General features: G+C 40.9%; 1 protein-coding gene across 3 annotated transcripts in view; it reads right to left on the minus strand.

Annotated features, from left to right (window-relative positions):
• Nucleotides 1-11,874, minus strand: part of INPP1 (inositol polyphosphate-1-phosphatase) — a 29,422-nt gene extending 17,548 nt beyond the window's left edge. The window contains exon 1 of one of the 3 annotated variants that reach the window (XM_043894794.1): nucleotides 11,854-11,874. The gene's annotated coding sequence lies outside the window, so the exon portion shown is untranslated. Of the gene's footprint in view, nucleotides 1-8,502; nucleotides 8,877-11,853 lie in introns of those variants that run through there. The other 2 variants (XM_043894792.1, XM_043894793.1) reach the window with 2 other exon arrangements.
• Between the last annotated feature and the right edge of the window lie 1,807 nt (nucleotides 11,875-13,681).

Consider the following 13,681-nt stretch of genomic DNA (forward strand, 5'->3'; position numbering starts at 1 on the left):
TGCGAAGAACTGACTTACTGGAAAAGGCCCTGATGCTGGGAGAGACTGAAGGTGGGAGGAGAAGGAGATGACAGAGGATGAGATGGTTGGATGGGTGGCATCACTGACTCAGTAGACATGAGTTTTGAGTAAACTCCGTGAGTTGGTGATGGACTGGGAAGCCTGGCATGCTGCAGTCCATGGGGTTGCAAAGAGTCAGACACGACTGAGCAGCTGAACTGAATTGAACTGAACACTAGAAATAACCCAAGTGACCATGAACAATAAAATGAAGTAAACTGAGGCAGACTTACAGAAGAAAATACTACACAGCAGTGAGAATTACTGAATTACTACTTTGGGCAATAACATGGATTCATTTCACAAAGGCACACTGCTGAGTGAAAGAAGTCAGACACCAAAAAAAATACACTGAGCAATTTAATTTAGTTGATGTTCAAGAGAAGGCAAAACTAACTTATGGTGTTAGAAGTTGCAGTGGGGGTTACCCTTGGAGAAGGAGGAGGGATTACTTACTGACGGGGGTAAATGATGGGGCCTTTAGGCATTGGGAACATTCTGGATTTGAGTGATGTTTATGTGAGCAGATTGACTTTGTGTAGACGCATCAGGCTACACACTTAGGCCTTGTATACTTTTCTGCATGTATTTCTAATTGAACAAAAGTTTTTAAAAGGGTATGTGTGTACAGAGAGAGAGGAGAGTCCGCGGGACAGCTGGCTCCTCCAGGAGCCACGCCTGACCCTCCATCTTTTGTACCAGGGCCATGGGAGAATGCGGGCAGGCCAAATCTCTTTCCCAGCCCTCCAACACACTGTACACTGGTTTGCTTCCTTGTGCTCTGTCTGGCAGATTTAAATGTGTGTGGTTTCTTATTACTCTGAGCGCATACCTCAGAGGCACTCAATAAACATTGGCTTATGAATTTCCTCTTAGCTTTGTAAACACAAAATTCATCTTTGTCATATTGTTTATTACACTCGGTTTTATACCCAAGGGACATTCCACAGGTGCCATTAGGCACATGGGCCCATATTTATTTACATCAAAGCCTACATATAATCAGGGCTTCCCTGGTAGCTTAGTCAGTAAAGAATCTGCCTGCAACCCAGGAGACCAGGGTTTGATCCCTGGGTCAGGAAGATCCACTGGAGAAGGGAATGGCAAACCACTCCAGTATTCTTGCCTGGAGAATTCCACAGACAGAGAAGGTCCATGGGGTTGCAAGAGTCTGACACAACTTAGCGACTAAACCACCACCACCACTACGTACATCCTATATTCATTTACAAAAGCAAACCAAAGCTGTATCTGGATGATTAGCAACTGAACTACATTTCTGAGCACCAAGGAAGAATCTGATATCCTGCTCTGTCATCTGGCAGTGACCTATCTTGATTAATTTCACTGATTAAAGGGCCCAAAATGGTAAGTTTAATTTGGCTTCGTTAGTGGACATTAACTGGGGATATGTAAATCCATCTATTTAACCTTCACAGTTCTCCCTCCCTCTTCCCATTCTTCAAACAGTGTTGACATACAGGCCTGTTTCTGGGCTGATCAGTCTACCTCACCCTAGCCCTACTGAGGCTGCTCTTGGACCACATTAGTCCACATTTTTGCTCACTGATGTGGCTCAAAGCAATAGATCACAAAGATAGCCTCTATCCTCAAATGTTATTCGGGTAGCTTTTAAGTGGGAGCTTGTGTTTTCCAAATGAGTAAGATCAAGAATTAACTGAAACATTCATTAAAAATGCAGTTTTAGACTTCCCCTGGAGATATTGATCCAGGAGATCTGGGTTGAGGAGAGGGAATGTCACTCAGCTATTTTTATTCGACAATTTAAGGAAACACCAGGTTCAACCATCAGCGATGTCTCTCACTGGGTATTCAGAAGCAGAACAGGGAAAGGCTATTAGCTACTGCAACTGCCTTGGTTGGCTAAGGGTCAACTATATTGACTTTTTTTGTAACAAAAATCAAGTGCTGGAAAGAAAGCAAGTAGATCTACATAATAAGTATTCCACATTAGCATAACATTGCCATTGAAATACAGATTTCAACGTCTTCTCAGAATGCATTTGAAAAGTAGAAAAATATTCCATTTAGAAATACTTTTAAATTTGATAGTGACTCCTTTTTATCCTCTCCTCCAGAGTTAGAAACATTTTCACTAAATATAAGCTCTTTTCTACCTTCTAACTACACACTTAAACTTCTATATGCTAAAAGACGTTTTTGGCATACAACCGAGCTGTCAGAAATGAAACCTGAAATCATATAGACTATTGAAAAAAAAGAAATTAGATTCAGTGTAGCTATCTTAATTGTGGGAAAAAATAAAATATTTTTAAATTTAATGCCTAATTCAAGGCAAAAAGAAAAGACACAAGAAGAATGGCTTGTAAAAAGAATCTTTTCCAGCAGAATATTAGTTTGGTAGCTGTTAATCCTATTATTAATCTTGTTGTTTTTCAGTAGCTAAGTCGTGTCTGAGTCTTTTGCAACCTCATGGACTAGCACACCACGCTCCTCTGTCCTCCATTGCTCAAATTCATTTCCATTGAGTTAGTGATGCTATCTAACTGTCTCATCTGCTATCAGTCCCTTCTCCTTTTGCTTTCAATCTTTCTCAGTATCAGGGTCTTTCCCAATGAGCTGGCTCTTCACATCAGGTGGCCAAAGTATTGGAGTTTCAGCTTCAGCATCAGTCCTTCCAATGAATATTCAGGGTTGACTTCCTTTAGGATTGACTGGTTTGATCTCCTGGCAGTCCAAGGGACTCTCAAGATTCTTCTCTAGCACCACAGTGTGAAAGCATCAATTCTTTGGCACCCAGCCTTGTTTATGGTACAACTCTCACATCCATACATGACTACTGGAAAGACCGTAGCTTTGACTGTATGGACCTTTATCGGCAAAGTGATGTCTTTGCTGTCTAGCTTTGTCATAGCTTTCCTTTCCAGGAGTAAGGTCTTTTAATTTCATAGCTGTAGTCAACATCCACAGTGATTTTGGAGCACAGGAAAATAAAATCTGTCACTGCTTCCACTTTTCCCCCTTCTACTTGCCATGAAGTGATGGGACTTTATGCCATGATCTTAGTTTTTGAATGCTGAGCTCTAAGTCAGCTTTTTCACTCTCCTCTTTCACCTTCATCAAGAGGCTCTTTAGTTCCTCTTCACTTTCTGCCATTAGAGTGGTATCATCTGCATATCTGAGGTTGCTTTCTCCATGCATATCATTAATCTTATTAATCCTCAAATCAATTTTTAACGTTTCCTTTTGAATGTAACATTTTTAGTCATTTTATCTTTTCTTCTGAACTTTGCCACACTTACTTTTGGCACCAACTCACTTAACACTTGCTTTTTATGGTCTATATAGCCATGTTTAGGCCACAGGTGAGCTGGTTCTTGGGCTCTGCCTGGACTTTAACCAACCATGTGTAAAACCTTAGCCACATGAGTAAGCTCTCAGGGACTTGTTTTCCTCATTTTTGTAAACACAAAAAAGGAAAAGAAAGAAAGGACAGAGAGATTGGAGGAGATGATTTTTATGGTCTGTTCCAGTTCCAAATATTCTGACTTTTTAATTATCCACTTTCCAGATAAAAGAGGTTGGGGAATATTATTCAGCCTTAAAAGGAATGAAATTTTCTGGCACATGCCTCAATATGCATGAACCTTGGAAATATTATCCTAATTATAAGAAGAAGTGAAGTGAAGTCGCTCAGTCGTGTCTGACTCTTTGCGACCCTGTGGACTGTAGCCTACCAGGATCCTCAGTCCATGGGATTTTCCAGGCAAGAATACTGGTTGGGTTGCCATTTCCTTCTTCAGGGGATCTTCCCGACCCAGGGATGCGGGTCTCCTGCATTGTAGGCAGACGCTTTACCATCTGAGCTACCAGGGAAGCCCAATTATAAGAAGCCAGGCTTGAAAGAACAAGTATTGTATGATTCCATTTATATGAGGGACCCAGAATAGTTAAATTCATAGAGACAGAAAGTAGAATGGTGGTTACCAGGGCTGGGAGAAGCTAGCAATGGGGAGTTATTGTTTAATGGATCCAGAGTCTCAATTTGGGATGATAGGAAAGTTCTAGAGATGGATAGTGATGATGGTTGTATAACAGTGGAAATGTACTTAATGCAAGAGAAATGCACACTTGAAACTGGTTAAAATGGTAATTTTATGTTATATGTATTTAACTACGATTTTTAAAGAGTAAAACACAAAATTACAAGTTCAAAAAAACATACATTTCAAAAGCTTTTGATGTTTATCATCAACCTAATAAGGAAGGGCATAATAAATATTGTTGGTTGAATGAAAAAAAAAATAGGTTGGGGAGAAGTCATGAAAATTAAGTTGAATAAGAGCACTAGGCTCTTTGCCTTGTATTTGATTTTACACTGACTCACACCAGTTTTATTGTTTTGGCCGTGTTGTGAGGCATACAGGATCTTAATTCCCCAACCCCAGAGATTGAACTCATACCCCCTGCATTGGGAGCAAGGAGTCTTAACCATTGGACTGCCAGGGAAGTGCCCACACTGGTTTTTATAATTAAATTGTGTTTCTGGGTTACAGTGGTTTGGGTTAGTGAACCTTATGAAGAAGGCCTAAGCCCCTGACCCCAATTCTAATTGTTCTCTCTCTGAAGTGAAGTGAAGTCGCTCAGTCGTGTCTGACTCTTTGTGACCCCATGGACTATATAGCCCACCAGATTCCTTGGTCCATGGGATTTTCCAGGCAAGAGTGCTGGAGTGGACTGCCATTTCCTTCTCCAGGGGATCTTCCTGAACCAGGGATCGAACCCGGGTCTCCTGCATTGTAGGCAGACGCTTTACCGTCTGAGCCACACTGTTCTCTGATAGGTTTTAAATTCCTTGAGAGCAGGACACACAATTTTTTCATTTCCTCATGATACACAGTGGGAATTCTGTGATTTAACTGACTGATATAATTCCTGATATCAATATCATGTTTACTGAGATAAACATGTTTAAAAGGATTTTATTGCACTAAGATTAATCTGTAAGGGTTTATTCATTATGTAAATTTTAGGATTATAACTGTGAGGAAACATGATTCAAAGGAGTTCTTAACACAACATTTTAGAAGATGGTTATTATTATTTATTTCTGCAGTGATAAATTACATGACCTAAAATATATTCTCTGAATATTATAGCAAGAAAGCAAAGATCACAGATCACATTATGTGTCATTTCGGCAGACTGGGTTTCTGGCAGCCTATATCTTATCATTCTACTTCCATTTTGTAGAGGTGAATGTTTATTTTTAACAGATATTTAAGGAACACAAAGAAATAGCACCTTTTACTTGAAAAGGTCAAAATACTAAAAAGATATAAAAGGTTCATTAAATCTACTCCAATACATTAATATACTAAATGCACTTGCATTCTTATTAATCCTGAAACCACAGGTAATTGTCTAAGCTGGTTAATATTTATCTTCTTGATCTCATTTTTCCGTTTCTATTTCCCTCATTTTTTGCTATTCATGGAGGCTTACAGTCAGCCATATTTTAAAAACAGATCTTTCATGATTCCCAGATCAAACTGAGATTATATGGGATTATATGTCATTCCGGCAAACTCCAACGAGTTAACTAGAGGGGTTTTCTAGAACTTGGGAGATAAGATCCTATTTTTGAAACTATTGATAATTTTAAAATTTTAAGTACATTAGGATTACCTTAACCATATTAAGTAACATTTTCCTTTAGTCATTTGAATTTAATCCTTTGCTATTTATTACAGCTCTCATTAGTATCAAGGGAAACCTACCATCATCACTCTGTAAAGAAAAGGACAAATTTAAGTATCTATTGATAAAGTTAGCAAATACTTACATTAATTTAAACTTGGATAATTAAGAGATTTTAAATACTGAGTTGATTAAAATGAAAACAAGAAAGCAAGGAACCCTTTTCCACCTTTCAAAAAGAAAAAAAAAAAAAAAAGACAGAGAGTGCGAAAGGAAGAGACAGAAAGAAACAAATACTTTCCATGTGGTAATTCATCTGAATGAATTCTTTTGTAGATAATTAATATTTTACTTTGTCAATTCATTTTTATATATAATTAACCACATTTTATGCCCAAGTTTTTTTTTTTCTTTTTTTAGATGATGTTGGGTCATTTTAATAAAAGTTATAAATAAGTTACTAAAATTTGCATGCTGGTCTTGCCTGATTAGGAACACAAAAGCAGTAACAAATAAGGCTGTTATATGAAAGAGAAATGATGGGGTACAATATTTTGCTGTAGATTACTTTCACAGTAACCTGCATTAATATCCATTAATAAAATGCTCTTATAACATTAAAGAACTTGAATTAAGGTTGCCTACCACAAAAAAGAGACTGACTATGTAAAAATCTTTGCTAAATTCAATCACCCTGGAAGGCTTGACTAAAAGCGATATAAAAGTTTCAGATTTCCTCAATGTGTGACATTATCACATTAGCAAAACCACAGCTTCCATTTATGCACATGTTATCTTCAGGAATGCTAATAGATTATATCAGCAACAGTTATTGCCCATCTGTGATTTCCAATCTTGCCTTTTTTGTTTGTTTTGGTTTGCCCTTTTAAATTTTTATCATTTTGACCTATTTTAAGTATCTTCTTTCCCTTAGGAATTCTGATTCAGGAAATCCCAGGTGGCAAACTGGAAGTCTTTTAAAACCAATGCTATCCTCCCTTCCTCTCAGGTGCCCTCTAGTCCCCAGGTAATTTTAAAAATTAGACAAGTTTGGGGACTACAACTCACCAATCATGAGAGATGAGAAACAAAGTACCCTCAGCTCTCCCTTTATCTCTAAACTCCAAACCAAACAAAAACATCAATCTAGAGAGTTTTATTTGCTTCATTAATTTAAGCAATTAATTATGCTTAAGCAATTTAAGATTCAAAATATTTTAACAAGGACATTTATTGAGGACACATATCTAGAAAAATTTCATATATATAGCATCCTCACACTTAATAAATGAAGACACATGGTTTTATTAATCACTTTATAGAACACCATTATCTCAGGCAATTTGTCTACAAAATGAAATGGATTAAGACATACTCTAATTGGTATTAGAGACAGAAATAAAAGCAGAAATAAATATATAATGAATACTGTATAGCTTTTGTTTAATAGGCCTTACATTTCAAATTAGACATGATCTTTTTTTTTTCCAGAACTACCACAAGTATAGCTGTAATTTAAATCTATAATAAGACATTTCACATTAAATAGTATGAGTCCAAGCTGCAATTTCCAACCAAGTGGTGATTTAGTCCAAAAGCTTGAAAAGAAATGGTAGCTTATTCTATAAAAAAATAAATTGTAACTTTATGCATTTTACATAATCTTCTTCATGACTATGACTAAGAACTAACTTCAAGAGTAGTTTAAAAATCTACAAGAGCTTAAAAGTAGATTCTAAGAATACAAACAAATATCTGCCTTGAAAAAACGAACTCTTCTATTACCTTTCTCCCCCTAATATTCCCTGTTTTAAAAGGTAAAAAAATTAGGTCACTTAGCTAAGTCATCAGTCAATAGTGGTTCAGTAGATTATTTTCATCATTAGACTATTATCAGGCTAAGTAGGGCTGATCCTTATCAACTTCTTTGGTTTTTAAAGCTAGAAGTCACAGGAAAAAAGTTTAAAAAAGATTTTATTCAACATGTGGGATGCACTCAAGAGATCTATCCACACAGCCTTAATCCACTGTTCTGTGGAAGTGAACGCATTCACATAGCGGGCAAACTTCTGCTTATTCAACACTTTAAAAGTAGCTTTAAAACGGAAAATCCCCCCAATACTCTAATCGTTTCTATGTATTCTTCATGAATGTAATAAATAATCTAGGGTGGTTTTTTTTTTTTTTTTTCATGCTCTTTGTGTCTTAACAAGATACTGAATTCGGCCAAATCCATGTTAACTATTTCCCCCTCTACTCCGGTCACACCAAATAACTATGCACATCTCACAAAACTGCCTTTCAAAATGCAGGGGATTAAAAGCAAGAAGGCAAAGACTTCTAAATATAGTCCCTTCATGTTTATTTTACCCTCATTTTAGGTCACTAGCGGCAGCCAACAGCGATGGACCCTTGGAAGCATCTCTCAAAGCAAAACGAAGGGGCGCTTGACAGCTACGCCATCTACCTGTTGAACCCGGGCCACTGCGCTCGGCTACAGTCAGATCAGCTTCTACGACTTAAAAATGCTAATGATCGGGAAAAAAAAAAAAAAAAAAAAGTTGTCTGCCAGTCTTTCTTCCTTCCGTCTATTTCTTTCGGGCAGTTTCTGCGAAACCGAGGGAGGACTCGCGAGCTCCTCCGCCCGGCTGGTAGCAGCAGCGAGGGGGCCGGGCCGGGCGGCGGGCTCGCTGCAGCGGACAGAGGTCATCACAGGCCGGGCGGAGAGGCAAGGCGCCCTCCCGACCCAGATTTACTCACCTACCGTGCGGAGAGGCGATGGCTGCGTGCTGTTCGCCCAGCCGGGAGCCCCAGATCCGAGCAGGAAGGGAGGTTGCGGCGCCGGGGCGAGGGGCGCGTAAAGAGGAAAACGTATTACCTAAGCCGGGATGCGGAGCCCAGAAGGAGGCTGCAGCCTTTCCCTCCAGAAACGGAAGAGGCGGGGGAGGAGGAGGCGGAAAATGCGGAGGAGGAGGTGGCCGGGCGTGCGAGGCTAGCGAGGGGCGCCGGGCGTCCGGCCGCCGGCGCGGCTCCGGGGCGCCGAGCGGGGAGCGCGGTGGTGGTCGTCTGAAAGCCAGGCGCAGCCGGGCGGCGCGCGGCCTCGCTCGGCCGGGGATCGCAGACCGCAGCATCCGCCAAGCCACCGCCCCCTCGCGTCCCCCGGGACCGCGGCGTGGAAAGGCGCGGTGACGCCTCGAGGCTCCCGGGGCGAAGCGGGCATCCCACGCCTGCCTGCCCGAGTCTGCAACGTCACAAGCGGAGCGTGATGATTCAGAGGGAGGGGAGTGCCAGGAAGAGAAGGGCTCCAGGGTCACCTAATCCAGGGCTATTGTTTTGTTCTTGCAATCGCCCACAAATTCGGTTTTAGTATCTTCCTCCTCCATTCTTCCGTCCTTTTTTTTTTTTTTTTTTTTGGTGAGGATTATGGGTTTAACGAACGGGTTGGCAGCTGTGAAGATGGACTTCCTGCGAGTGACAATGGGGTCCCATTGTTCCACTAGAAATGTCAAGCGTGCGGGCTGTTCCGCAAACCCTCGCAGCCTCTCCTGGGCGCTTGACTTACAAGGTATGGGCCTAAGGCCACCTTGACCGGAAGCACACCGTGGGTAGGAAACTCTTCTCTCTTAAACGCTTTAAACTGTGGGATTCAGCAGACCTTAAGGATGGTTTCGAATGGTGGGTGGAGATTGGAATGAGTGGTGACCGGGAGAAGGGTAGGCATTTTTAAAGGGCTACAGAGTTTTGATTAGAAGGAGTCTGGCCGGCGGCCCAGCAGGCTGGATGTGGTTAGTGAGCACCCTGGGCCTTCTAAAGCCCTTCACACATCATGTCACTTCATGGCACACCTAAGAAATGGTCACGTCTGCAGGACCCCAAATAGCAAACAGGAGGCTGCTCATGTAGGAGGCACTGGGCCCTTCCACCTTGGAGACCACGGTCTATATACTCATTCCCTGGCATGAAATTACAGTGCTCTGTTTAGTGTTCTAGCAACCAGGTTTTCTGATCTCCATTTCCCCAAACCTCCTGAGTTGTCAAGACCTGGTCCTCAGAGCAGTGGGGAAACCACCAAGACAGGGGCCCGGAGTAATGCTGAACTTGTCACAGTCCAGGAAATGATGCTTAAAAGGTTAGTCTCCCAGACAACACATCTTTCTGCTCCCAGCCTGCTTCTGTGATGTCTGACTGAGACAACTTCCCCTCCTTCCCACCCCTTTTCACTCCCACCCCATTACTGGGCTTTCACTCACTAGCAAGTCCAGCTGATTCATTCCTGTCTCTCCAGATTCATTGTTTAGATCCATCCCCCTAGGGCTCCTTAGGTCCATTTCCTTTGTTATTGTTATTTATCATTATCGTTATCTAGTCCCATTTCTATCTATGATGGAAAAAAGTCAAGAAATAGTTTGAACATGATATTTGGAAGTAAAGAAGCGAATACCAGAATAGTGAGAGCAAAGAATTTGCCCTGAGGGAGGAGGAACTGGGGGAGTGAAGGGTGGAGCAGGATGTTTTTGTGACAAAGCTGTGTTCATCTACAACTGAATCTATTCCGCTTGCCACTTTGCTACCACAGAGCTCACCCTACATCCCACGTCTCAGTGGGTTGCTTGCTTAAAAGCCTTCATTGGCTCCCACTTCCTCAGTCATATGGAGAGCAAGCTTCTAGGCAAAGCTTCTCTCCCCCTCCAATCTGTCAACCCTGCCCCCCTCACACTTGACACCCCATTTTACCACACCACATCTAGTTTCCTAAATGCATAAATTTGTTTCATTCCTTTGTGCCTTTATACATGTTATTTATTTTGCGTGGAGTATTCTCTGCTGCTGTGATAATAGCTAATGGCACGAGCTAAGTGCTCTTGTCTTTTATAGCTATTCATTCCTGTATCGATCCTATGGTAGGATTACTGTTAATCTCAATTTAATAAACAACAAAACTGTGACTTAGAGAGGTTAAGCAATTTACTCAACTATGTAGCATGCATGTGTGGTAAATCGCTTCAGTCATGTCCAACTCTTTGGGACCCTGTGGACTGTCTGTCCATGGGATTCACCAGGCAAGAATACTGGAGTGGATTGCCATGCCGTCTTCCATGGGATCTTCTCAATCCAGGGACTGAACTCAAGTCTCTTATGTCTCCTGCCTTGGCAAGCAGGTTCTTTACCACTAGCCCTACCTGGGAAGCCCAGAGTGGTGAGACCACATCTGAACTCAGCAGTATGACTCCAGGACTCACATTATTTTACCTGTTCATACTTTTAAAAAATTCTGACACTACATTTGAGCAGGATTTAAAGGTTTTAAAAATCTTTAAAGTGAAAAGAAAAAAATCTTAAAAAGTGCGAAGAGAAAATATAAGTGAATTGCTTTTCACTTCAAAGTAAGTGTGAAAGGATAAAATTACAAAGGAAAGTGACAGATCTGACTATGGAATTTTTAACTTCTTTCATCAAAGAAACCCATAAGGTAAAAGTAAAAATCACTCCAAAATATACAATATAGGGACTTCCCTGGTGGTCCAATGGTTGAGTCTTCACCTTCCATGCAGAGGCTGTGGGTTCCATCCCTGGTTGAGGAGCTAAGATCCCACATACCTTGTGGCCAAAAACCCAAAACATAAAACAGAAGCAGCAAGCAGGACTTCCCGTAGTCCAGGGGTTAATACTCCACACTTCCACTGCAGCAGGCATAGGTTCAATCCCTGGTCAGAGAATTTCACATGCCATGTGGTGTGGCCCAAAAAAAAACCCCAGGAGCAATATTGCAACAAATTCAATAAAAACCTAAAAAATGGTCTACATTAAAATATATTTTTAAAATGTGCATTATATGTGAAAGATGAAAGTAACATCCTCATTTAATAAGATCTTTAAAAAAAATCTTTAAAATATAAATATCTTGTTTTTAAAAATGGGCAAAATATAAATTAGTTAAATCATGAAAGTCAAATGCAAATGGCCAAAGTATTTTTAAGAGAAGTGAAAATGTAGAATTATAACGCACCTTCAAGAGAATAAGGGAATAGAGCTAATGATCCGGGCCACCGACCCTTGAGACAGGATGTGTAGCGAATAAACAAGCTCACTGCTGAGAAAAGCATAACTTACCTCAGTGTTTCTGGAGGGCAGTTTGGCAGAATGCAGTAAAAGCCTCAAAAATGTTCACACCCTTGGACTCAAAAATTACATTTCTGGGAATTCATAATGCAGGGATTGACAAATATTTTCTATAAAAATCCAGGCAGTAAATACTTTAGGCTTTGCAGGCCACATACGTCTCTCCTGCTTTTCTTCTTTGCTGTGTGCTTTTTTTTTTTAACTCTGCAAAAATATGAAAGCCATTAGCTTGAATGTTGTAGAAAAACTGGTTGTGGCCTGAAATTGGCCTGAGGTCAGTAATGCGTGCAAAGAGTTGACTGCAAGAAAGTTCATCATGGTGAATTTGGTAACAGTCAAAAAGAGAAAGCAACTAAATGTCTGAGGATAGAAATTCATTCCAACCAAGTGTGAAACAAGTTTTTTAAAAGTTTTTAAATGTTTAAAAAATTTTCAGAATGATATTTGTTGCATGATATAGTATTCATGGTTTGTTAAATGGAAAAATACAGTTTACCAAAGAATATCTATATTATCCAAAATACAACATAATTATGTGTATGGTGGTGGTGGTTTAGTTGCTAAATCGTGTCCAACTTTTGCAACCCCATAGAAGCCCACTAGGTTCCTCTGTCCATGGGATTTTCCAGGCAAGAATATGGGAGTGGATTGCCATTTCCTTCTCCAGAGGATCTTCCTGATCCACGGATGGAACCAGGGTCTCCTGCACTGCAGGCAGATTCTTTTCTGACTGAGCTACCAGGGAAGCCCAATTATGTGTATATATGCATAGAAAAAGAACTGGAAAAATATAAGATGCCAATATTATAAGATGTTGCTATAATGTAAGGCGTTGATAGTGGTCTTGGGGTGGGGGTGAGATTGTAGATAGCTGGGGCTTTTTGTTGTATGTATATGCTTCCAATAGTGAATATGTAATTGGTTTTGAAATAAGTAAAAATAGAAACTTTGCTTGGGTAGCAATAAGGCCTTTAGTTGTCAGTTTGAGAAAATCTTCCCCAAATTCACTTTCCCTCTCTCTGTGTACTCCCTGAATACACAATGATCTTTTGAGTACCATTATTTATTTCACTGGAGAATGGTCAGTACCTTTATTTAGCTATGCATTCCGCTGTTATTGCACATGTGGGTTCCCAGTAACATACCGTTGTAAGTATGCTGGTTATTTCCTACTTGCTATCTGCCGGATCCGGTTTCCTTCCTTCTCTGCCGGACTCTGTCCTCAAAAGGAAGAACTTTCAGAGACTATTTTCTTTGGGTTCTCTTGCCAGCTGGCTTCCTCTGAGAATTGGCCAGTGGGTGAACCAACAGTAGATTGAAAGCGAAAGTGAAAGTTGCTCAGTCATGTCCAACTCTTTGCGACCCCATGGACTACACAGTCCATGGAATTCTCCAGGCCAGAATACTGGAGTGGGTAGCCTTTCCCTTCTCCAGGGGATCTTCCAAACCCAGGGATAGCAACCAGGTCTCCCTCATGCAGGCGGATTCTTTACCAGCTGAGCCACGTGGGAAGCCCAAGAATACTGAAGTGGGTAGCCTATCCCTTCTCCAGTGGATCTTCCCAACCCACAAATCAAACCGGGGTCTCCTGTATTGCAGGCAAATTCTTTACCAACTGAGCTATCAGGAAAGCCCAACAGTAGATTGGAGAGTAGCAAAAGGAAAAAGGAGGAAGGTTGGGGGATTTCTTCCCCCACCTTTTTTTGTGTGTGTGATGTTTTGGGCCTCTAACCTTCCTGCAGGGCAGCTCCTCCGTTCAATTCAGTTCAGTCGCTCAGTCGTGTCCAACTCTTTGCAACCTCATGAATCGCAGCATGCC

The sequence above is a fragment of the Cervus elaphus genome, chromosome 33, assembly GCF_910594005.1.
Source record: "Cervus elaphus chromosome 33, mCerEla1.1, whole genome shotgun sequence".
Classification (NCBI taxonomy): domain Eukaryota; kingdom Metazoa; phylum Chordata; class Mammalia; order Artiodactyla; family Cervidae; genus Cervus; species Cervus elaphus.